Source organism: Procambarus clarkii, chromosome 35, assembly GCF_040958095.1.
Source record: "Procambarus clarkii isolate CNS0578487 chromosome 35, FALCON_Pclarkii_2.0, whole genome shotgun sequence".
NCBI classification, from domain to species: domain Eukaryota; kingdom Metazoa; phylum Arthropoda; class Malacostraca; order Decapoda; family Cambaridae; genus Procambarus; species Procambarus clarkii.
This window is the reverse complement of record NC_091184.1, coordinates 27,147,714-27,171,945: the sequence shown is the minus strand read 5'-3', so window position 1 is coordinate 27,171,945 and position 24,232 is coordinate 27,147,714. Positions and strand designations below refer to the sequence as shown.

The 24,232-nt window shown below is 43.3% G+C and overlaps 1 protein-coding gene and 1 long non-coding RNA gene across 2 annotated transcripts in view; one reads left to right on the top strand and one right to left on the bottom strand.

Annotated features, from left to right (window-relative positions):
* Window positions 1–19,658, bottom strand: part of LOC123768513 (urea transporter 1) — an 81,238-nt gene extending 61,580 nt beyond the window's left edge. The window contains exon 1 of the mRNA XM_045759151.2: window positions 19,277–19,658. The gene's annotated coding sequence lies outside the window, so the exon portion shown is untranslated. The remainder of the gene's footprint in view (window positions 1–19,276) is intronic.
* On the top strand, window positions 1,521–15,030 carry LOC138371402 (uncharacterized). The gene is made up of 2 exons (XR_011230443.1): window positions 1,521–1,809; window positions 13,363–15,030. It is a non-coding gene; the product is annotated as an uncharacterized lncRNA (long non-coding RNA).
* Window positions 19,659–24,232: the final 4,574 nt, after the last annotated feature.

The window sequence follows — 24,232 nt, the reverse complement described above, 5'->3', positions numbered from 1 at the left end:
TAGAGGCAGGACATCCAACAAGAAGCTATCGCCGATCATGCTGGGGCCTCCTAGGGGTGCGTCGTGAGTATACGCCCCACAAACGCCACCTTAAGAACCGTGAGTCCGTCGAGAGCGGGTTCAGTGACGAAAGGAGGATTGACAATAAAAGGGTCCCCTCGCTCGAGACGTTGGGTACTAGTTCTACGGGTGCTAGAGTATGCCTCCTCAAACACCCGAGCGTCAAAACAAAAGAAGGTCGAAAGAATTATCAAAACAGGCAAAAGGTCGGCAGGAAATGAAAATTTGATAGAAGAGGGGGGAGAAAAAGAAACATGATTAAAAGAAAAAGGGGCCTTGGTAAAAGGGAAAAGGGAAAATTGGTAAAGGCAGCAGCAGGAGCATAAGGCTGCAAAAGGACAGAGGACTGACCCACGGAGCATCACACTCCGGCAGCTGCCCACCAAGACCCCTCATGGCGACAACGAGCCAGACAGTGAGGGGGTAATCACTAGTAGCTCCGGAACTATTGCTGTTGTTGTTGTTTTAGATTTAGCTACTCAGAACGAAGTGTCCATGTAGCACGGGCTATGGTGAGCCCGTAAGAACTATTGCTAATTCAAGGTGGCCTTAATACTAGGCATACTAGCTTGGGTGATATGACAAACAGAAGTGGTAATTGTTTTGCTAAATATCTCAGGGACAATATTTAACTAATTAATTAATAATAAATAATAATAATTTTTATTTAGGTAAGGTACATACATACAATAATTTTTACAAAGATTGGCTGACTTATAGGTAGAGCTAGTACATACAATGCCTAAAGCCACTATTACGCAAAGCGTTTCGGGCATGATAAACTTAAATGACAAGCTTAATACTAATTGAGCATAATGAGTAGAATGAAAACAAGAAATGAAAACATAGATGAAAAAGCAGCACAAATACAATTATGTCAACAAACAGCGCTCTTAAAAAAAAACAGACATTGGTTGACAAAAGAAGGGTAAGGTAGGTTACAGGGAATTTATTAGGTATAGCTTCGTTTTTAACTTAAACTGGTTGAGAGAGGTACAGTCTTTAACATGGTTGGGAAGGTCATTCCACATTCTGGGCCCCTTGATTTGTAGAGCATTTCTAGTTTGATTAAGTCGTACTCTAGGAATATCAAAACTGTATTTATTTCTGGTGTGGTGCTCATGGGTTCTGTTACATCCTTCTATGAAGCTTTTGAGATCAGGATTGGCATTATAGTTTAGCGTTTTAAATATGTATAATACACATGAGAGAATGTGCAGTGGCTTAATGTCTAACATATTCAGAGATTTGAGTAGGGGTACCGAGTGATGTCTGGGGCCAGAGTTATTAATTATTAGCCAAATTAAATAACTTTTCGTACAGTCCACTTCAAGGTAGGGCTGACAACTCCCATCATCGCGGACAAGGAAGAGAATATGTAACTACTAGAATTTGTCTTGGATGTAGTTAAGTACTTCCACAGAATTGGGATGGAACCGAGCACAGTTACAGACATGGTCACTGCTTGATCGCAAGCGGGGATTTTTCTGGCGGGGGAGAAAGAAACAATTGCGCAGCGCGTTGCGCGGGCAGTTTGGGGCCTGTATAAATACGGGCGCACACTGGGGCTCTGCCTCACTCCGCCTGCCCTCGCCGCTGCCTTCGCAAAACTCACTGCTGCTCAGCGAGTCGTAAACACAGAAGTTTAGCCCGCTCAACTGTTCTCACAGCATGGACCCTACAACAGTTCCTCGCGACAACGACTCGGAGCGACCCGTTAGGGGCGTCCTGCCCTTCTCAACATTTAAGGTAGTTTTGTGTTTTGTTGGCGCGCGGGACCAGTGTTTGTGTTGGCGCGTCAGACCAGTGTTTGTCTCTTTGTTGGCGCGCGCGCCCTGAAGCACGCCTGTTGGTTCAGCGTTGGTGACCAAATGCAGGTGCAGTGGTCCTAGAGGGGAAGGTGACCCTCGGTGTTATGGGGCACTGGGTTTTCTCCAGTAGGTGGCTGTTATTTGAACCACACTCGGGAGGAGGCCTGTCCACCCCTACCCTCTCCTTCCCCATCTGCTCAGCCCTGTCCTTAAGCTCCCCACCCAGTCGACGTGAGGTATGCTGTTGGGCGACTTCTGTTATGCCGTTATTTATTATTTACGTTCTTTATATGTCCTTCCTTACAGTCTGACTGTTAGTCAGGGTGTGTTTCCTCACGCTACAATATTTACTGTAATTTTACCTTTGCTTTCGCCCCTAGCTTTAATTTTCATGGATTTGTATTTTCATAAGTTCCTTAATTTATTAATGAATTTAATGGTGGCAAGCTGCATGTTTCTTTTGCAGGCTTTTCATTCAGGTCTGTTTTACTTTTGCTTATTGCCTATAAGTTATTAGGTAAAGTCAGCTAGGTTAGGCTAGCTGCCGAGTCACAGGCCTCTGGCCACCAGTTTAAGTTTAATGGACTAGTTTTTCCATAAGTTTCCTTAACTTTTAACGAATTTATTGCAGTGTCAAGCTCCCTGTTTCTTTTGCAGGTGGTACATTTAGTTTTATTTAACTTTAGCTTATTGCCTTTAAGTTATTAGGGAAAGTCAGCTAGGTTAGGCTAGCTGCTGTGTCACAGGCCTCTGGCCCCTAGCTTTGTTTTCATGGACCTGTTTTCCCACAAGTTTCCTTAATTTACTACTGAAATTTATGCAGTGTTAAGCTGCATGTTTCTTTAGCTGGATTTAGATTTAGGTTTGTTTTAACTTCTGGTCATTGCCTTTAAGTTAGTAGGTAAAGTTAGCTAGGTTAGGCTAGCTGCAGTGTCACAGGCCTCTGGCCCCTAGCTTCGTTTTCTGGATTTGTTTCCATAAGTTTCCTCATTTTATTATTGAATTTTATGCAGTGTCAAGCTGCGTGTTTCTTTAGCTGGTTTTACATTTGGGTTGTTTTAACTTTTGGTCATTGCCTATAAGTTATTAGGTAAAGTCAGCTAGGTTATGCTAGCTGCTGTGTCTCAGGCCTCCGGCCTCTAGCTTTAAATTTTCTTGGACTTGTGTTTTCCATAAGTTTCCTTAATTTATTATTGAATTTAATGCAGTGTCAAGCTGCATGTTTTCTTTTGCAGGTTTTACACTTAGGTTGTGTAACTTTGCTTGCTTATAAGTTATTAGGTAAAGTCGGCTAGGTTAGGCTAGCTGCAGTGTCTCGGGCCTCTGGCTCCTAGCTTTGTTTCATGGATTTGTTTTTCCATAACTTTCCTTTATTAATGAATTTTATGCAGTGTCAAGCTGCATGTTTTCTTTAGCTGGTTTTACATTTGTTTGTTTAACTTTTGCTATTGCCTTTAAGTTATTATGTAAAGTCAGCTAGGTTATGCTAGCTGCTGTGTCACAGGCCTCCGGCCTCTAGCTTTAAGTTTTTATGGACTTGTTTTCCATAAGTTTCCTTAATTTATTAATGAATTTTATGCAGTGTCAAGCTGCTAGTTTCTTTGCTGGTTTTTACATTCGTTTGTTTAACCTCTGCTTTGCCTTTAAGTTATTATGTAAAGTCAGTTAGGATGTGATAGTTGTCGGGATCGGGCCCTTGCCTCTTGCTTTAAGTTTCTTCTGGCCCTGCATTTATGTTTAGTTTCCTCAGCAAATGTCCTGCATTTTACATTGCCCTTGCTGCATGTTTTTACTTTACTGGTTTACAATTGTTTAACTTATGCTTCACCTTTAAGTAAAGTCAGCTAGGATGTCCTAGATGCTGTCTTCGGGCCTCATGCCTCTCCCTTTAAGTTTATCTCGGACTCGTATTGATTAGTTCCATCAGCAATTTATTACTAATTATGCATTGCCTAAGTGCATGTCATTTTACTTACTGTTTTACCTTTATACTTGTTTCCTTGACTTTGTCAAAGTTATTAAGTACTGACGCTAGACAGTACCAGTTTCGTTTACCAGTACCAGTAAACGTTTTTACAGTCGTTTTGTCTGCCCGGTGTAGCCCAGAAGAATCTGCAGCCTCCCGGCTGCTGGCTTATCCAGACATGTGTGGCCTCCCAGGACGCTGGTTATCAGACGTATTGTCTGCTCGGTGTAGCCCGGAATATACTGCGGCCTCCCAGGCCGCTGGGTTATCAGACGTATTGTCTGCTCGGTGTAGCCCGGAATATACTGCGGCCTCCCAGGCCGCTGGTTATCAGACGTATTGTCTGCTCAGTGTAGCCCGGAAGATACTGCTGCTTCCCAGGCTGCTGGTTTATTCAGACGTTTAGTCTGCCCAACGTAGCCAGGAAGGTTGACAGCCGCTGCCGTCTTAGCTGACTGCGTTCAGGGGCTGCTCCCCAGCCGACGTCCTTCCTGCGATGAGTTAAGCCGACGTCCTTCCTGCGATGAGTTAAGCCGACGTCCTTCCTGCGATGAGTTAAGCCGACGTCCTTCCTGCGATGAGTTAAGCCGACGTCCTTCCTGCGATGAGTTAAGCCGACGTCCTTCCTGCGATGAGTTAAGCCGACGTCCTTCCTGCGATGAGTTAAGCCGACGTCCTTCCTGCGATGAGTTAAGCCGACGTCCTTCCTGCGATGAGTTAAGCCGACGTCCTTCCTGCGATGAGTTAAGCCGACGTCCTTCCTGCGATGAGTTAAGCAGACGTCCTTCCTGCGATGAGTTAAGCCGACGATGTTCTACAGGTATTATATTTATATTGGTCATATAAATACACGGCCTTTCTGGCCGCGGGTTTATCCAGACGTGTTGTCTGCCGGTGTGGCCCGGAATCTACTGCGGCCCCCCAGGCCGCTGGTTTCTCCAGACGTTTTGTCTGCCCAATGTAGCCACGAAGGTTGTCATAGCCGCTGCCGTCTTCGCTGTCTGCGCTCGGGGGTTCATGTCCAGCCGACGTTCTTCCTGTGGTGAGTTAAGCTGGCGATGTTATTCAGGTATCTTATTTACATTGGCCATATAAATATGTGGTCTTTCAAGCCGCTGGTTTATCCAGACGTGTTGTCTGCCTGGTAGCCCGGAAGTCACAGTGGGCCCCCCCCCCAGGCCGCTGGTTTATCCAGACGTTTCATCTGCTGGTGTAGCACGGAACGTTTCCACAGCCACCGACTGTGGAAACTTACAAGTGTTAATCCCGTTTCTCTAACGAATTATAGTCCAGCTTTATTTTGAGCATACTTTGTTTTGCATTTTATAATTATTTATGTTATAATTGTATTAATTGTAATTATGTTATAATAGCACAGTTTGCCTAGTTTCCTCAGTAGTTACAGTACTTTCGTTTGGCTCTTGCAGTTATACACGTCGCTTATTTGGTTATATTTATGTTATGCATCTCCTCCGTTCCCTTAATGTAATATGGCTATATATCCACGCCGATTGTATACCCTTATTTTGTACTTGCAGATACCACGTGCCATGCCTTGCCCTATTCATAATTATGTTCTACATCTCGGCGCTAACATGCCTCCTGTTTCAGGTTACCTCGGACTTTCCTTCCCAATCAGCCTCCTTAATTTACTCCGTCAGTTGATGCGTTGCTCATGTCGCATGTTTATTTTTGCGTTGCTGTGTCCAGTATGCTTACCACTTTTACCCTGCCTTACGTCATCAAGTAAAGACAGCCAGGATGTGCTATTTGCAGAGTTACCAAGTAATTTATTAAGTAAAGTCAGACAGGCAGTGCTAGTTGCAGAGTTACTAAGTAAATTATTAAGTAAAGTCAGCCAGGATGTGCTATTTGCAGAGTTCCTAAGAATTAAGTAAAGTCAGACAGGATGTGCTATTTGCAGTATTCGCGGGCCCTTATTTTAGCTTCACGTCTCCTGGCCCTGCATTTTTGCCTAGTTTCATCGGTAGTTACAGTAGTTTATGCTTAGCTTTGCAGTTTAGTTTCCTCAGTGGTTACAGTATTTACGCTTGGCTCTTGCAGTTTATTCACGTTACTTATCAGGTTATATTTGTTATGCTTTCCCTCCGTTCTCTTAATGTAAAAATGGTTATATATGCACGCCGATTGTATACCCTTATTTTGTACCTGCAGACTTCACGTGCCATGACTTGCCCTATTCAGGTGACCTGGACAAGGGGGTGGCCCCCACGTTGCCTGGGGCACGGTACACTCCAGCAGATGGCGGCGTCGAAGCGTCGTCGGGAACGTCGTATATTTAATGATATCCCGTTCTTTCCCTTCCTAAGACAATGTAAATTAAGATTTATACGCTTATATGGAAGGTTTCTTATTTTGTACTGGCAGACAGCTCGCGACATGCCTTGCCCTTCCTCTTAATTACGTTCTACATTTCAGCACTAACATGCCTCCTGCTTTCAGATTACCACGGATTCCTTTTCCCAAACAGCCTACCTTAATTTACTCCGACAGTTGATGCTTTGCTCATGTCGCATGTTTAATTTTGCGTTGCTGTGTTCAGTATTGAATTGAAATTGAAATTGAAATAAGTTTATTGAGGTAAAATACACACAAAGGGATGAGGTAGCTCAAGCTATTCTCACCCCGTTCAGTACAACGTGTTAATATATACATAGACACACATCACAAATAAACACATTACCAAACATTCTGAGAGGTAAAAATATACATTTCCTCCCTCACAAGTAGTATGGCATCAGACGTACACACAAATACTTTTATGACCTAGGTATACTGTATACACAATTTGCAAGACACCTGCAGATAATTCAACAAAATATTACAATCTTGGTGCAAAATTCTTATATCTCTCAAGAATATCATCAACCTTTCCGTTGTGACACATCCAGGCTATTTGTTCAGGAACAGTCCTTATCTCAGTGTTTCTATATACACTAATCAACGGACAATCAAGAATATAATGGGCAAGGGTGTGAGACCTTAACATACCACATAGTTTACACTTCGTGTCATTACCATGAACATCTATCCCATATTCCCAGTAATATTTGTACCCAAGCCTGAGCCGCATGTACACAGAGTCACTCCAAGCATTTCTCCTTTTACCATAAGTGAAATGGGTGTTTTGACTCACATACATGTAGTGTTGCATGGTTTGACTTCTCTCATACATTATCTCTCTCCTCTCCACTCCCGCCTGTGCCTGAATATTTCTGATTTTGCTTCTTATTTGTCTCATTGTGAATTCACATTCAATGTCAACTTGTGGTTTTGATGTGGCACGTTTGGCCAAGTCATCCGCCACCTCGTTGAGCACTATCCCAACATGAGATGGAATCCACATGAATTTCACACTATAACCTTTCAGCTGTATCTCAGTTATTCTTCTCTTACAGTCCTCCACTATAGACATGAAGACTGGGTTTCGACTGTTTAAGGACTCCAGTGCTCCTCGGCTATCGACAAATACAAAAACATTTTTGTCGTCATGACGTACTTCCTCCAAACACGCCAGAATGGCCTGCAGTTCAGCTTGTGTGGATGATATATAATTACTAAGCCGGAGTTCAATTATCCTGTCCACAGTCCCAAACTCCGTATAATCCCTTATTAGGACACCACACCCTGCCCTGCCATCCTCCGCCACCGACCCGTCGCAATATACATGTAAACTGTTGCCTCTTGGTAACCGAGATATCATGCTTCCATACAAACACCGTAATTGTCCCGGTTCATGATGAATCTTTTTCACCTTGAGGGGTACAATTTCGACGTCTATTTTCTGTACTTTCCAGGGAGCAGACATATTACACTTTCGAGAGGGTTTACAGCAGTCAAGTACGTCGTATTCCCTGAGGTCATGAGCTAATCCTCTCGTATAGCGTGTCTCCCTCAGTTTCCTGGAAGTGTGTACGTCACTCAAGCAGGTCTGAACGCTCTCAAACAGCTTATCCCCTCCTTTTCTCCGCATGAAACGAATAGATACTCTAGTGTTAATGTCACGGACTCTATCACACACACTCTGTAAATTTAATTCCATTCTCATTATTTCAATCATTGCATTTCTTTGACATCCAAGAATAATCCTCATAGCCTCGTTCTGTATCAGCTCTATTTTTTGAATTCTGCCTTGGCCTGTGTAAGACAATACGGGTGCTGCGTAGTCTATCAGGGATCGAACAGTGCTTATGTATAACATCCGCAAGATAGGTACCCCAACACCTTTACCAGAAAAAGCCAGTGCTTTTAGAGGATGCAGACGGGCTTTACATAAGGTGCTGATATGATTTATTTCAGCATTTTTACTCTCACATGTGTATCCAACATACATGCCCAGATACTTGTACTTCTGTACACGGCTCAGTTCCACACCATTTAGAGTAAGTGTTATATTTCTTCGTTTCCTATACTCGTATTTGGTTTTATCTGCATTTATAACTAAGCCTAACTTGTGACAGGTTGTACCAAGTATGTTAAGAGCATCTTGAATTTTGTTCCCAGAAGTGCCTTGTATAAGAATGTCATCAGCATATATGATCGTCGTGACCCCTGGAGGATACATCTCTGATGCTAATCTGTTCATTAATACATTGAATAAGGTGGGACTTAATACTCCCCCTTGTGGGGTACCTAACTGAAACCTCCGTTCCTCAGACATGTATCCCTGGTAATACACCTGACCTTTTCTGCCTTGCAGGTAATCCCTTATCCAGTGTAGCAATCTCCCTGTTATTCCCAGATTGGCTAATTCGTATAAGATTACTTCCCCATTGGCTTTATCAAACGCTCCTTGTAGATCAACAAAAACTCTACAATTGTCATCCACATTAGACAAACACTTTAAGAGACAATCCGCAGTACTTTTGCCTTTGATAAAACCAAAGAGATTATTGGACATGTTATCACCTACAAGGTAGAGTAGCCTATTTAACAAAATCCTTTCCATCATTTTACAAAAGCAGGATATTAAGGAGACAGGTCTGTAGCCTCCGTTTGACTTAGGGATAGGAATGATGACAGCCTCTTTCCATTTTCTTGGTAACTTTCCCTCTCTATAACTCATATTAAACAAATCAAGTAAGGGATTAGGTTTCATACCGGCTAAATAATTAAGTATGTCATACGTTACTCCATCTTTTCCCGGAGCAGTGGAGCTGCCACTTTTTATAGCATCCAGTAGCTCATCGTGGGTTATCTCAGTGCATGCTATAGATCTTGTATTTAAGGCACATAAAGTTACTCCATTTCTAATATTTTCCCATGACTCAATGGTGACTCTCGTGTCTGCAGGTAAGGACTCCATACCAGCAGCACTTGCCCATTTATCTACTAACTCATTAGCAACTTTCCCTGGATCTGAGTGAGCAATGAATTTAGTCTTACAACCCCTGACTTTATTCACTGCTCTCCATATGTCTTTAAGGTTCTTAGTATTACCAATGGCCTGAGCAAAGTCTTGCCAGTATCTGTCCCGCGCCTCCTTCCTCACCTGACTGCATTCCCTAGCCACTTCCAACATTGTATTTTTCTCTTCATCCCTCATTCCATTTTTTAACCATGCTTTATGCGCATCCCGTAGCATTCTCTCCCATCCCTTGACTTGCTGATCATTGGAATATTTAAATTTCTTAGGTCCGTGCGTCTTGCTTCCCCTGCCCCCGTTATTTTCCCTCTGTACTAATTTCTCTATGTTCTCGACCATGTCCTCGTAAAAACTATCAACGCAGAGCGGCGTGTAATGTTGATACCAATCTCCCATATTTTGAATAAAATAATTTTTCATATCTTTCTTAATATTTAGCCTTTTCCTTTGAAAGTGGACTTGTTTTTTCCCCAGTGGTAATTCAACGTTCAAGGCAAAGTGGTCACTAAGTAGTTCCCGAACAACCCGAGCCTCCCCCATAATCCCCTGAGAGTTTAAAACGCAGGCATAGTCAAGCCGTCCTCCCCTGATGTGAGTTGGTTCATTGTTTCCCAAGAGACAGGTATCTGGATGATCTTGTAGAAACTGTAACCACTTGACCCCATTAGTATTAATACTACCCACTGTCCCAAGGCTTGTGTGCCGAGCATTAAGGTCCCCAATGACCAGTGAAGGATTAGTATAAATGCAGTCAGGTAAATAGTTAGCGTCGAAGCAGTTCCTGGATACATACAAATTAACGACAATAAATTCCCCTTCCCTTAATGATAATTTAACACAAACACTCTCTATACCTTGCGTTTTTGATGGCGGTTCTACTAACTCTGCTGGTATGGAGTTCTTAACATAAATCGACGTGCCTCTGATGTTATTTGCAGCGAAGAGGTGAAACCCTTTATAGCCATTTAATTTCAATAATCCTTCATTCCTATCCCCTGTCTCCTGGAGAGCTACAACATCAATATCATTTCCCATCACATAACAATGAACATCTGTAACCCTGTTTCTCAAACCATTAACATTCCATGACAACACTTTCAGTCTAGGGTGATCCATTATTAATCAATTCATTGCCTAAGTCATCCCCAATAAGTTCACTAAATGATAGCCATACCTTGTATAACATCTCCCACCTCCTCCCAAGTTCACCAGTAAAAGCGACATTGCGATTCTCAAGAGATTTTTTCAGCCCTGAGATGTCCATTATTGGCCCAAATGATTCCTTCATTTTATGTGTAATTATAGGGTTCTTCCTTTCACTACGACTACCATCATTCACACACACTTCACTTTCCTTCATTTCATCACTCAATATTTCATTTTTGTCCTCAACCACTATATCCTGACTATCCTTCACCGTTTTGTGATTTTCCTTGACCTCCTGAACGTTTAATTTAGCCTCGATGGACTCGATTCTCTGCCCCAGATTTTGGAGGAACTCACCAACTTTTTTAAGTTCAGCCCACACTTCCTTGACCATATTATTATGACCCTCTCTCTGAGCCACAGTAGCCACTTCACTCACCGTTACACTGTCACTGCCGGAGTCCTGAGTGGTGGCGTGGCTGCTTGTTGCTGGAGCCTGCCTAAGTAAAGGTGACTCCTTTACCCACGCATTCGTCCGGTTCACTGGCACTGTTTGGGGCAGACTGTTTTGCTGTGCTCCCGGTGTCTGGGTAAGAGCTCTTGCTTGCTCTGTAACATTCACCGGCCGGAGAACAGCCATACTCGGCCTCTTGCTACACACAGCCGAGCTCGCATTGTGAACACCTCCACAGTTGCAGCATCTGGGAACTATTTTCTCACCCAGATTCAGTCTGTTTCTACACACAGTAGAGAGGTGAGACTTTCCGCAGAAACGACATCGTGGATCATTTTGACATCTCCAGGATTTATGCCCCCATCTGCAGCATTTCAGGCATATTATGGGCTCTTCCACATACTTTGCTACATGCCTGTAGCCAGCCCCGGTGATGAACACTTTTTCGGGTACGTCACCTCTCACTAGAGCCACCACCTGACTCCTAGCTTCACCTTTAATAAGGTGACGCTTGGCCCACACAAATCGTTGGTCGTCGAGTATAAACTCGGGGTCCAGAATCTGAGGGTATTTATAGATAATTACCTTCGTCAGCTTCTCGTTCCCCTCCGGTATTTCCATAAGAATTCCATCGTATCCTTGCTGGGTAAGATACTCCACTGCCTCCATAGAACCTACCGTTAAGTAAGGTCTGTTTACACCTTCCTTCAGCAGGGGCTCGAACTTGCGGTGTTCTCTTCCGAGTTTGACGGTCCACAGCAGCTTCTGATGATAGGCCAGCGTGCATGAGGCAGGGAAGAGAAGCCTCCATCTCCGCTGATCCTCACCTTCCTGACATCGTTCCGTCCGTTTGTCTGCATCAGTCTCGGCGTCGTTCTTCATTCTTTTATCGTTTCCGTTAAGTGTATTACTGTCCACACTACGCCTTGCCTCCTGTCTTCTTCGTTTCTTCTTATTCCTTGACAGAACTTCTAGATACTCGCCCTCCTCGTCTGTCTGGCTGCTTTCAGGGTCCATGTTAATAACGCCGTGAGAAGTAGCCATGTCTTCTGGTAACTGAGTCTCCATCTCAGTACCCAGCATGGGGGGAGGGGGGGGGGGAAGGTGCGGAGCAGGTATCTTGACCCGACCGCGTCCCAGGTAAGGTTGTTCAGTATGTTTGTTCATTTTCCTTGCCTTACGTCTTTACGTAAAGTCAGCCAGGATGTGCTATTTGCAGAGTTACTAAGTAAATTATTAAGAAGTCAGCCAGGATGTGCTATTTGCAGAGTTACTAAGTAAATTATTAAGTCAGCCAGGATGTGCTATTTGCAGAGTTACTAATTACTAGTCTTTTGCTGGGCTACCTTTATGCTTCTCCCCTTCCTGTCTAGGTATGTTTAGGTATGGCTAGCGGTGCGCGAGCCGCGGCTTATCGGTTCCTACTACGTCTGCGTGTCTGTTATTTTTGTTATTGTTGGGCTCGCAATTTGATTTGTATTTATTACGGAAAAATTTTTCTCCCGCAATTTACTCTTTGTTTAAGTTTCACGTTCAATTTGTTATTAAGGGACTATCAATTAGGATTTGTATTAATCTATTGCTTTGCCTCTGTGCCTTTAAGTTATTTTCAGCTAAGGTACGCTAGTTGCAGTGCATTCGGGTGGCCCCCCCCCCCCCCACAAATTTTTTTTTTTCTCCTCCGGTTATTTCGTCCTATTACACTCGTTTCCCTCATTATATATTCTATTCTGAATTTTGTGCATTATATCTGACCTCCCATTCTTCATCGTATCGACAGTACATTAAGTTACATTTGGATGCTACCGAGAAGTTTAGCATGGCCTCGCGCACGGTGTCATGCAAAAAACTGGCCATTCGGCCTTCCTTTCGGCAAGCTCAAGCCAGTCAGTTAGCATGACGTCGGCCAGCTTCTGGTTGGCCAGCGCAGCCAGCATGCTGTTGGCCATAGGTCGCTAACGTTCTTTGGCCATCCGGCCTTCTGGGCTATTTTACTCTTCTTGTTCCTTCGCCATTGTTGTTTCCTACTACGTAATAGTATTCTATTTAATTTTACCTCATCTATCATTAGGTTAGGGGCCCCTTACCTCCAACCGCTATTCCTTCCACTGCGCTCTGCCCGCTTGGCGCTAAATGCCGGTTTCTTCTGTTCCCTTTATTCGTAGCCACGACAAGCCGGAACCCCCCCCCCCCCTTCACACCCTACTGCGGCGAGGAAGAGAACGCGAGCCGGATATTCCTCTGATCACCATCAACGCACGCAGCGGTGCCGGGATGCAGCCGCCCAGGGCCTACGTTAATACTATTATCTTCTCTTTATTTGCTGGGCTATATGGCAGTATTAATATTACTCCGTACCGTTACTGTCATTCCAGTATCATTTTATTAAAATATAAATTGTTATTATGGTTTGGTGTTGCTTTCTTAATTTCTTCCATTCTGCGGCACTTGCCGTCATCTGTTATTTACGATATTACATTGTATTCTTCATTGTACGATTATCTACGACATTGTATTCTTATTATTATCCTTATTACAGTTACTGAATGGCAGCTCCCTGCCGTCGATTTCACTTTGCTCCTGTTCTAAAGATGTTGCCGAAGTTCACGGCGTACTAGCTGCGGCTCGCAGACGCTCATTGACAACACAAGACTACACTCAGCGGCCACTCAAGGCAGACTCCTTGGCTTCTATCCAGCCAATCACCCGTCTGGAGGCAGAGATGGGATAGAGACCAAGGGTAATGTTCCCCGCTCACATTCTACATCCGATTAGGACACAAGCATGTTATAGATTTGGCTTTAAGAATTGGTTCTTATTCCATTTTATTGTTTATGTATATGTTGCTTAGTTGTTATACCCTTTCTTGGTATATGTATTGTTTATATTCAAGATTTATAGTGTTTCGTCTTACCCTGTTATAGTTGCTTTGTGCCTCCTTGCTGTTCTACCGGTTTTCTCCCACCTTTGCTCTTAGCAAAGGTACTTCCCCCTTCCGTTTGCTGGAAGATTCTTAGATTTGTTAGCCCCCCTTCATTGCTACAGTATAATTATTCGGATGCTCTTTATTCATCCAGGATTGTTAATTAAGGTTTCTCTTAATTCCTGCTGCCGGGCTCCCTCCCCCGTTTTTCGTCTCCGTATTGATTCAGCTAGGGTTTCCCTCTCGTCTGTGCTCTTGCCTGTCATGATAACACTGCACGCCGCTTCTGCCCACCCTTACTGCCTTATATCTTTCAGCCCGGGGGAGGTGAGCTACGCGACAAAAAATCGACGCTCCGACTGGACCAGGTATCGCTTACATGGTCAGGAATCAACACTCTTCGGATCCTACAAGCGCTCCTGTCACCAGGCGAGATTTCTCCAGGATCCTACGCGCTGCCCTCTCGGCGCTAGGCTTGACTTCAGATGACTACGCTCCGCACCCAGCTGTCTCGGGACGGGCTCGCCACATCAGAAATAATGGCAATCGGCAGGCGGAAGAGTAGTGCTCACATCCTACGTCAGACGGGACGTTGTTGCTCTGCTACATTGAGTGCCTCACGCGGCCAGCTGGCACTCGCCCTTCGGGGGGGGGTCCGGCCGCTGGCCTGCGGTGGGGGTGCAGCGCCGGTCCCCAAGTGTCCCGCTGTCCGCAGCTAATACTTTGCCCAGTCTAGGTGCTAGTAAGCCCTACTTGTAGTCACACCCCCTTCTCCTTATCCATTAGGTCTTTTACGGCCTCTTGGCCGGGTACATTACGTGTTATGTGGTCTCTCACTTATTAGTTATTCTTTGTGTCCTGCCTGTTATATCCTAGTGTTATATAATTACTACACATTTGCACTCGGCCTTAATTCTAGTACCAGTTAACCTTTAGGTTTCTGCAGAATTAGTTTCCATGTCACTATAGGCTAAGGTCTCATACTTACTACGGGTGTACCTTTTAAGTTAAATCTAGTCCTTGGAATTGTTACTGTTAATTCTTACTTTATATATTTACTTTATATATTTTAATATAAACGTTATATAGTCCTTAAATTATATATTTTGAAACTCTATATATTTACATGTTCAATATTAAGTTTAATAATATCAACTTTGTTATAAGCCTATAATATAAACCGTGTTTAATATAAACTTTATATAATTACTTACTTTATATTTGAACTTTACACATTTACATGTTCTGCAGAATTTAATCTTCAATAAACTTTAACGCCCCATACTGCCAGTATCTTTCTCCCCCTGGTCAGAAAACTATGATGCAGTCAACTCCACCAGTGGTTCAGTAACATTAAGAGCTCTGGTTAGTAACCACGTGATTGTAACCTATCCACCGCTTTACGGGCTATTCATGCCCGTGCCACCTCTTGGGTGGCTTAATCTTTATCAATCAATCTCCGTGGTGTAGTGGTAAGACACTCGCCTGGCGTTCCGCGAGCGCTATGTCATGGGTTCGTATCCTGGCCGGGGAGGATTTACTGGGCGCAATTCCTTAACTGTAGCCTCTGTTTAACGCAACAGTAAAATGTGTACTTGGATGAAAAAACGATTCTTCGCGGCAGGGGATCGTATTCCAGGGACCATAGGATTAAGGACTTGCCCGAAACGCTACGCGTACTAGTGGCTGTACAAGAATGTAATAACTCTTGTATATATCTATCCACCGCTACCGTGGGGGGAAAGGTGGAGGGAACTGCTAAAATCTGGAACTTTTGTGCATCATCTGTTTATTTTATTATTAAATAATATATAATGAATTCATTCTGATGATGATGGTTTGAACTGAACTCGGTGCATGGGTTTCCCCTTATGATTCCTAGCCTAACACTAACTCGCAACATGGTGTAGTCATTCTGCAACACAAATGTTGCAACAATTAAACTGCAATCTATCAGTTACGTAACGACCTACGAATCAATATTTTGTTATATAAATATTAGCATTCTAAATTGGTATAATAGGCTAATATCTAAATTATCTAAACCAATGATCTAATTGACTAAAGAAGCAGTATTTGTGTACTGACAAGACTGGTTTCAGGTCTAGGAACTTGACGAGTATGTGTAATCTTATCACGGAACTGATAACTCTTAGGGCTGGTTATCTCGTGTGTAATGACGATAGCCAACATGTGTTATCTCTATCTCGCAGGTGATGTACTCACCTAGATGTGCTTACCGGGGGGTTGAGCTTCGGCTCTTTGGTCCCGCCTTAATATGTGCTCAGTCTTAATTGTCACATTGTTCCAGCTTTTAATAATTACTTTGTTTACCATTTTATGAAGGTTTGTATTGTTGTTAATGTTATTCTGTATATATTTATCGTGTCGCCAGTAATTGTTTAACATTTGTATACTATAATGAGTCTGTTGCAGCAGGAGGCTGCTTAGTGTATTGTGCACCCCATACTCATCCTGTGAGTGGTAGTTTATTGTGCACCCCATACTCATCCTGTGAGTGGTAGTTTATTGTGCACCCCATACTCATCCTGTGAGTGGTAGTTTATTGTGCACCCCATACTCATCCTGTGAGTGGTAGTTTATTGTGCACCCCATACTCATCCTGTGAGTGGTAGTTTATTGTGCACCCCATACTCATCCTGCGAGTGGTAGTGTACTCATCCTGTGAGTGGTAGTGTATTGTGCACCCCATACTCATCCTGGGAGTGGTAGTGTATTGTGCACCCCATACTCATCCTGGGAGTGGTAGTTTATTGTGCACCCCATACTCATCCTGTGAGTGGTAGTTTATTGTGCACCCCATACTCATCCTGTGTGTGGTAGTGTATTGTGCACCCCATACTCATCCTGTGTGTGGTAGTGTATTGTGCACCTCATACTCATCCTGTGAGTGGTTGTGTACTCATCCTGTGAGTGGTAGCTTATTGTGCACCCCATACTCATCCTGTGAGTGGTAGTTTATTGTGCACCCCATACTCATCCTGTGAGTGGTTGTGTACTCATCCTGTGAGTGGTAGTGTATTGTGCACCCCATACTCATCCTGTGAGTGGTAGTGTACTCATCCTGTGAGTGGTAGTGTATTGTGCACCCCATACTTATCCTGTGAGTGGTAGTTTATTGTGCACCCCATACTCACCCTGTGAGCGGTAGTTTATTGTGCACCCCATACTCATCCTGTGAGTGGTAGTTTATTGTGCACCCCATCCTCATCCTGTGAGTGGTAGTTTATTGTGCACCCCATACTCATCCTGTGAGTGGTAGTTTATTGTGCACCCCATACTCATCCTGTGAGTGGTAGTGTATTGTGCACCCCATACTCAACCTGTGAGTGGTAGTTTATTGTGCACCCCATACTCATCCTGGGAGTGGTAGCTTATTATGCACCCCATACTCATCCTGGGAGTGGTAGTTTATTGTGCACCCCATACTCAACCTGTGAGTGGTAGTTTATTGTGCACCTTATACTCATCCTGTAAGTGGTAGTTTATTGTGCACCCCATACTCATCCTGTGAGTGGTAGTTTATTGTGCACCCCATACTCATCCTGCGAGTGGTAGTGTACTCATCCTGTGAGTGGTAGTGTATTGTACACCCCATCCTCATCCTGTGAGTGGTAGTTTATTGTGCACCCCATACTCATCCTGTGAGTGGTAGTTTATTGTGCACCCCATACTCATCCTGTGAGTGGTAGTTTATTGTGCACCCCATACTCATCCTGTGAGTGGTAGTTTATTGTGCACCCCATACTCATCCTGTGAGTGGTAGTTTATTGTACACCCCATCCTCATCCTGTGAGTGGTAGTTTATTGTGCACCCCATACTCATCCTGTGAGTGGTAGTTTATTGTGCACCCCATACTCATCCTGTGAGTGGTAGTTTATTGTGCACCCCATACTCAACCTGTGAGTGGTAGTTTATTGTGCACCTTATACTCATCCTGTGAGTGGTAGTTTATTGTGCACCCCATACTCATCCTGTGAGTGGCAGTGTGCAACAGGAGAGGCGTGTGAGGACAGTGTGCAACAGGGGAGGCGTGTGAGGACAGTGTGCAACAGGGGAGGCGTGTGGGGAACAGTGTGCAACAGGGGAGGCGTGTGAGGACAGTGTGCAACAGGGGAGGCGTGTGAGGACAGTGTGCAACAGGGGAGGCGTGGGGAACAGTGTGCAACAGGGGAGGCGAGCAAGACTTGCAATGCAATTGTCCTCCAGCAACTTTTATGTGGTTGACCTTAAGGCAGAGCTCACAGTGCGCAGCGCCGTTCCTGCGCGCTGTGAGCCAACATTCCACCAGTTACCAGCATATAAAACACTATAAATAGTATACCCTGGCTGTGTTCATCCTGTTAAATGTACATGGACGCAGCTGGGACATCACTGCCTCAAGTGAGCACATCACCAAACACACAGATTAATATTTCCCACCCCTCATCCTACGCAGGTTTGCGGCCCCAACTTTTAAGAACTATTTTGTTGCTTATATTCTAGTTAATTTATCATGCGCCGCCCGCCCGTGTTTGAGGTCCGCTCCTGTGCCAGGTAAAGAACACTGTTTTTCCCAAAAACGGTGGGTTTTCTGAGGGAAGAGAACGTATGTCTGGAAGCTGACTTTAACCGCCCCAAGCTGCGCGCGCAACGAGCCGAGGTTATATAAACCCGGACGCAGACTGCGTGGCCCCTCTTCCCGACAAGCCAGCAGCTGCTCTCTTACAAAACGCCCACCCTCCTCCCGGGATCCTCTGCATCCTCTGTTTTATTTTTGAAAGGGACGGCCCACAGACGTGCTCAAGGAGCACTTGTTCTAGCATGCTAATTAGCATTTGCTGTATCTTTGGGGGTGCTCCGCCGGAACCCCCAAAGTGATAAGCCTGCAGATAGCTAAGAAATATTCCCATGAATTGTAATTAGAGTAATTAAATTAATGCAACTTTCATTTACTACCTATGGATGTAGTTATTAATTGTAATTGATTTCTACTTTATCATTAAGGATTATTCATTATAATTATTCCTTAATACTTTATTGTTATGCACTAGTCAATAATTATTTATCATTCATCCTAATTAGCTATTTGATTCATTAAAAATAATTGCTTATCATTATACTATTTATTATTATATAATAATAATTTATTATTTATTAATTTATTATATATTAATTTATTATTTACCATTATAAAATAAAGAAGTCCCCAATCTGAGCACGTTTTCTTCCAACCTCAGAAAAGTCCACTACGGGCTCACCATAGCCCGTGCTACTTGCCCCGCTCCTGTGCCAGGTAAGTTACGGACTCACCATAGCCCGTGCTACTTGCCCCGCTCCTGTGCCAGGTAAGTTACGGACTCACCATAGCCCGTGCTACTTGCCCCGCTCCTGTGCCAGGTAAGTTACGGACTCACCATAGCCCGTGCTACTTGGAACTTGTTCCGAGTAGCTTAATCTATAACAACGTGTAAAGTTAAATTTGAATTAAATTATTTATCTATATTTATGTTAATAATGATTACATACCATGCAGCATGCGGCTCCCGGAACACGTTAACAGCGTCGCTGGATCACCAGATGTCCATCTCGCCACACAGCTTCTTGGATGCTAGTTAGGTGCCCTCGGGGACTCATAGATCATTGTAGCCTTTGTTACTAAGTTAATCTGTGACTTGTCAGGGCAAGGGAATCACTAGTGCTGACAGAAGGGGTGTCTTAAACACACACACAGCTCAAAGTGAACAGTTTCCTAAGTCCACACAAGTGAGGCTTGTCAACACACAAGTGAAGCCTACATTCAAACTTGGAATGATGCCTAAGCAATTGGTCCCCCAGCGGACAGTCCAAAGAACGGCCAACACTTGTCTTAAGAGTTAGTTGGGTCCCACAAGGCAGCCAACTGGAGCACCACTCCAAACACCTGCACCTCAAGACAAGGACTGAAGAGTGTTTACATTGGCAGCTCGTGGTGGTCGCTTCTTTCCTATACCTAAGAGGTCTTTGAACTGACCCCTCACTGGCTAGTTTGCAAAGTTGTATGCTGCTTCATTTATTTTTCCCTGTAAACTTTGCAGTTGTTTGTTTTTCTCTACTTACTGACTCTAGAGTACGCTAGGCTATTTTGGAACCTTAGGGTTGATGTGACTTGTGGAGCTATTTCAGTACAAGCTTCATGAAGCCCCTGGTATTTACAGATTTTATTCAAAAAATACTGAATGAAGTTAAAAACTAAATCGAACACCTTTGATATCATCAGCAATGTCATTCACGACAGGAAGTTTTGCAGAGTGGAAACTTGCAACCGTCCCGCAAATAATTAAAAAGGAAAGGAAGGCTTCTTGTAATTATTGGCCTATCAGTTTGATCTCTGTAATTTGTAAACTTGAAGAAACAATAGTTCAAAACCAAACAGCGCAACATTTAGGCACTATATTAGTTCCCATTATTGGGGACAGGAAGCTTATCATGTTTAACAGGGGTCTCCTTAAACCAATGACTAACCTTCCCTAGATGCATCACATAATAGCTGCCTAACTCCCAGGAATGCATTTACTGCTAGGTGAACAGAGCCATCAGATGAAAAGAAACAGGCGGATTTTGACGAGGGATGGATGGAAAGCCAGTACCTTATTGGTCATCCTCCCAAAGGTGAATTTTAAACTAGAGTACATATTGTCTTTGCATTTGCGGCTACATTATCTGTTATCCTATGGGTAAGAAAAGCATCGCGGTTATGTCCTACGTTATAGTATTTAAAGTAGATGATGTTGCTCCATGTACAAATTGCATTAGACCATTTAATTAAAGAAGTGGTATTAATAAAATTATACTGTATTTTAAAGGTCTCGATAAGATGAGCAAAGTCTTGTTAGTCTCAAGGCACTAAACCTTTTCAGGTACGAGCCGACTTAGTCTTAGCATGGTTTATGACTGTACTAAACCTTTTCCAAAGCAGAAATGTTGCCTTGAAAGGTCTCCATGCTTCAATACAGGAGTTCAGATGGGGGGTGCATCAGCTGAATAAACACTTCCTTTTCTTTGAAAAGTCAAAACTCATTTAATTGTTTAACATCTGGTTGGTATTTTTTACCATATTTCCTGAGCAGCCTTCAGTACCTGGTGGATAATTGCTTCAAGGCCCACTTTATTCAATCTGCTTCAGGGTCGGGTTGCTGATATGGTAGTTATGATACTTAATATTATTTGAAAGGGTTAAAATAATACTTTTAATGTGATCTGTGACTTGCCCGAAACGCTATGCTTATTAGTGGCTGTACAAGAATGTAAGAAGTCTTGTATATATAAGTAAATACAAAAAAATATAAAAGAAAATACTGTATTGAAATTGTAAAACCAGTAACTGGTAACACACTTGCCCTGTGCCCCATCTGGCCAAGGAGTATTGATTGGGTGTCAATCCTTAACTGTTCGTCCAATTACAGTAATTTTATTGGTTAACCTAACAGGTCATGTTCTAGAGGAAAACAAACATCCTACCAGGTTCCACCTAACCACCTCATATGAACAAAAAATGCAGTGTGAGCATTACTTCTCTCCAGACCCTTCTGTACTTTTCTTCGACATTCCTCAATACTTCCAATTGCCTCAGTACTCTGCTCGTCACTTGGGCTGGACAGTAGAGTGACAGTCTCATTTCATACATGATGGCATTTAATTCTTGACCGTCCAAGTAGTTGGGCACCATTCCTTTCCTTTCCATCCCATCCCATCCGAAATCCTCATCTTGATCCCTTCAAAGTGCTATCTTGTTATAATGACTTAATGCTTGCAGGCGATGAGTCACAATAACGTGGCTGAAGTATGTTGACCAGACCACACACTAGAAATTGAAGGGACGACGACGTTTCGGTCCGTCCTGGACCATTCTCAAGTCGATTGTCTAATGCTTTCTCCTAACAGTTCCATTCCATTCAGTACGTTGCTACCTGTAGTTTCATTAATGTCACACTTCTGTATCTGGCATTCGTGCACCACGGGTTAGTCTCGCTAGTCTCGAGTCCTTTCCAGAGTAACATGTAATTTCTCACGACCGCCAAGCATTTCCAGATTAAATCTATTTGTTGTCCTCCCTCGAGAAGACAATCACACCCTCTGTAAGCAATGATTAAAAGATAGCACATATATAACAGAGTATTTTACAGAATATTCACAAGCCATAAGATGAGCAATGTCAAAGAATTCAGATTCATCATTGAGGTACCCAAGACTCAATAGTGGGAAAACAAATTTTGCTGGTCATCTTAAAAATTGGAACATTCTACAAATAGGTCTGTGTATGACTCACCAGAAACTGTAGTAAGGTGCACATCTATTCCATTAGGTACCTACAAATTAATCGTGTTCGGCCTATATGCAAGTTAGTCATTTCTCCCCTAGTATTTTGATGACAAGGGGATAAGTCATATTTAATAGTACTTAACTCTTTATTAATAATAGCTAACCATCTATTACTCGGGTGTGGATTATTCCATGTTTGACATGGTAAAATAAAGTCACAATAAGGAATTCAATTTTCAGACACAGGAATTTTCTTTTTAGTCTTAATGGCCTTCTGGACTAAATGTCCATCATCCTGGTGCCTTCCTCCAGTTCAACTCTGTTGTCACATACAATGACAGGGGTCACTGGCTTATAGTAGTACTGTACATTATATTTTGATCCTCTAAATGTCTATCAGAGTCTGGGTAAAAACTAGTTTGTCTTGCCAATTTAGTTCCCATTAGGTGTTGGATGCATTGTGACACCTCATGAAGTAATCATCAAAATAAAGTATTAAGACAGTTTACTAAAATGCCATACTATATGCCAGTAGTCACAAATACTTAAAAATAATCTAGATATTGCACAGGATGCCTATATCGAAGCTGAACAAGTCAGCTAAACTGGAGGTCAGATTCACTTAGTTCTTACAAAGACAATGTAAAGCAACAGTTGGGAAGCATCTCCAACTTCACTCTATGCATTTCATCTCAACGGTAGGGATTTCTCAATTTCCCTGTCATCAAAATATTCCAAGAGCTTTGCTGTCATTTTTGTTGAAATGCGACAACTCCTGAATACCAGGACAGACAAGAAATTGGGAGCCACAGAAGGACCCACCAGAAAGAGGGATTTCATTATACTGAACACTGGAATTTTGGGAGAGCTCCTCTCAGTGGCTCTCCCAAGCTAACTCCATGCAGAACAAACCGAAGGGCCTCCCTATGGGAGGAGGAAGAGAAGGCAGGAATCCCAAAGTGGGTAATACTAGGCATCTGACCCACCACTACCAGCACTTGGGGCATGAACCAGGCAACGAGCCACCAAGAAAGAAAGAAAACCACGAACCTGAACAACCAGCCAGGACAAAAAAAGACCAAGAAGGTAGACAAGCCCTGAAAAATGTAAATAACCTGGACCTGTGAAAAAATGGCAAGCCAGTAAAACGAAATCATAAAGCGAGCCACAAAGAAACCCCTGAGCAAAGGAGCAAGAAATCTGGGTCACCGACCCAACAAAGCAGGAAACGGCATACCGCTGCCACTGAGCCAAGCGCAGGGCAAACCACCAGGTGGAACCAGAAACCGAGAAACCATGAAGGTCCCAGCCCTAGTTCCAACAGCAGGCTAGAGGATGACTACTAATGAAAGCATTCAAGTACTGTATGCATTTTTGAAGACGAATTGTAGCCTCATCAATGCATGAGGGGGCAGATATGCAGTCACATCTCTGGAAGGTGCACTTATTATGCATGTGCCAGAGCAGTTGGGGGTGAAAAACAGTTTTTGAATCAACCTATTGAACAAGAAGATTATGTATGTGTAAATCAAGGATAGCAAGTTCATCAGAATAAGAGATAAAATATTTTGCCACTGTAGATAAAGCAAACAAATCCTGGTATGCAATTAAATAGGACAAAGCTAAGTGTGACTACAGCACAAAGTCACCCAACAGCAATAAACAGGAAACATTTCACATCAATCGATGAATCAATAACTACAGGCAACATGGACAACATCTCCACCACAGGATAGGGAGAGGATCAAAAGAAAGCACCAAGCCCAAAGCCAGGTCAGGGGCCCAAAACAGCAGGAGCCATCTCAAGGGAAGGAGGAACCACTCTTCCAATCTGGTTCGACTCCAAAGCCTAGTCACCCCCACCACACGAGAAGTAGGGCTGTGTGTAGTAGTAGTAGTAGTAGAAGCAAGCATACAACAAAAGATTAGCACATCCCTCCACCCAACCCATTACGAACCAACAAAGGAAGTACAGGAGCACCTCCAAAATCTGGATAGTTATTCTGAATTTGCATGAAATTCAGTTTCGTGAAAATTTGCCCCATTTCAGCCCCCCCTCACCACGTCAATGCAGCAACCACGAGAGGGTCACAGCAGTACCAATAGCTGCTTATGTTATTGTCATGTTCATCATCAAGGCAACCATACCCTAATTCATATTAACTTTTCTTACACAATTTCAGA